Raw genomic sequence first — 2,122 nt, 5'->3', positions numbered from 1 at the left:
AGATAGGGGAATACCTCTTTCTGTAGTACTACACACTTTTCACCACTCTCTTTTCTTTGAAACTCTTGTCCTTGGCCTCCATGTTACTTTCCAGGCTCATACCTTTTTTAGATTCCTTTTTGGGTTCCTCCTTCTCCAGCCCCATAAACATCCATGTTCACCAAGGCTCTCCCCTAGGCTGCCACCTCTTACTCTTCACACACACTCCCGTTAGTGAACACATCCACACTCACAGCTTTAACTACTAACTACATGCTGATTACTTTCCAAATGCATTCCCAGACTAGAACTCTCTGGAGAACTCAGACCAGTACAGTGGGGTCACATCATATCAGTATCCGACTTAATTGAATTCAAATATACTCATTCAGTAATTTTCTTTTAAACAAGATAAATAAAACAAAACAAATAGCCCAGGCCATTCCACAAAATGAGGACTGTAGTGAATGTGGCTGTGATTTCCTAAATGCCTTGCATTTCCTAAATGCCTCTGGGACAGTGAGCATTAGTAAGTGGAGAATTTCAAGAGACTCCTGGCCCCAAAACATAAGCCAACTACTTCACCTCATGCTCAACTGAAAAAAAAAAAAGCCACAGTCTGTTCCAACGCTGGAGCAAAAGGTAAAAGGTACCATTCTTGCATTTGAATTTCATGCTTCAACCCAGCGCCTTCATATGAATTTTTGGTTCCTTCTGATCCCGGCAGCAGCTGCAGCAATTCTCCTCTTCTGGGGCTCTCCCTGCCATCTCCTTCTTACTTCCAGGATCATGGCATCGGGTGTGGCTGTTTCTTATGGCATCATCAAGGTGCTCAATGAGGCCAGGTGTGGTGGCTCATGCCTGTAATCCTAGCATTTTGGGAGGCTGAGGTAGGTGGATCACCTGAGGTCAGGAGTCCCAGACAAGCCTGACCAATATTGTGAAACCCCGTCTCTACTAAAAATACAAAACTCAGCCAGGCGTGATGGCGCGTGCCTGTAATCCCAGCTACTCGGGAGGCTGAGGCATAAAAATTGCTTGAACCTGGGAGGTGGAGGTTGCAGTGAGCCGAGATCGCACCACTGCACTCCAGCCTGGATGGCAGAGCAAGACTCTGTCTCAAAAACAAAAAAAAAAGAGAAAAAGAAAAAAGAAAAAAAAAAAAAAGGTGTTCAATGACATGATAACAAGAAGGAGCACAAGTCTTCAACAGCAGAGGAGGTGAAGACACGTAAGAAGGCGGTGCTCTCTGCCTGAGTGGGGACGAGATCATTATCCTTGAGGAGGGCAGGGGGACCCTGGCAGGTGAAGTGGGGTAGGCTGTTGACGACTCCTACACCACAATTGTCAAGATGCTGCCAGACAAGGACTGCCACTATGTCCTCTGTGACGCAACCTATGAGACCAAAGAGAGCCAAGAGGAGGACCTGGTGTTTTATCTTCTGAGCACCTCAGTCTGCACCCCTAAGAGTAGAATGATCTACTGCAGCTCCAAGGATGCCATCAAGAAGAAGCTGACAGGGATCCTGCATGAATTACCAGCAAATGCCTATAGGAGGTCAAGGACCACTGTACCAGGCAGACAAGCTAGGGGCAGCACTGTCATCTCCTGCAGGGCAAGCTTTGGTGAGCCCCCTCAGGCCTCCTGCCTGGAGCATCTGGCAGCCCGAGACCTGCCCTTGGGGATTGCAGGCTGCCCCCTTCCTGCCAGCTGGGACGGGCTGGGGGGCTTCCAACAGAGGGAGGGCAATCCCTTCACCGCAGTTAACCTAAGTTAGGAGTTAACCTAGTAAATCAGTTTGAGTAAGATTATTATAGCTCCCACTACAGCAACAGACACCTTTTTTGTGCTCAATGAATGTTATTGAATTAAGTTGAAGCAACATACAGAAAGATTTCAAGGGATGGAAAAGCACACGGTTTGGCAGAAAATACCAAGTAACTTCAGTATGGTGGAGGTGTGAAATGTGAGGTGGGGATTAGGGAAGCAAGGGGACAGGAAAGAGGTGGCTGAAGGTGTTCTGGACAGGTGGGCAGGGCCTGCTTGCCACATATATCCCCATGCTAGGCTATGACATCTGTATCCCCAGAATATAGGGCCTATGTGCTAAGCTAAGGACTGAAAATTTCATTCTAGAATTTC

General features: G+C 47.4%; 1 pseudogene; it reads left to right on the top strand.

Moving 5' to 3' along the window:
• Nucleotides 1–768: 768 nt before the first annotated feature.
• Nucleotides 769–1,757, top strand: LOC105547156 (annotated as a pseudogene).
• The last annotated feature ends 365 nt before the right edge of the window (nucleotides 1,758–2,122 follow it).

Source organism: Mandrillus leucophaeus, unplaced genomic scaffold (genome assembly GCF_000951045.1).
Source record: "Mandrillus leucophaeus isolate KB7577 unplaced genomic scaffold, Mleu.le_1.0 Scaffold38, whole genome shotgun sequence".
Classification (NCBI taxonomy): Eukaryota; Metazoa; Chordata; class Mammalia; order Primates; family Cercopithecidae; genus Mandrillus; species Mandrillus leucophaeus.
The sequence above is the reverse complement of the archived record's forward strand: the minus strand, read 5'-3'. Positions and strand labels throughout refer to the sequence as shown.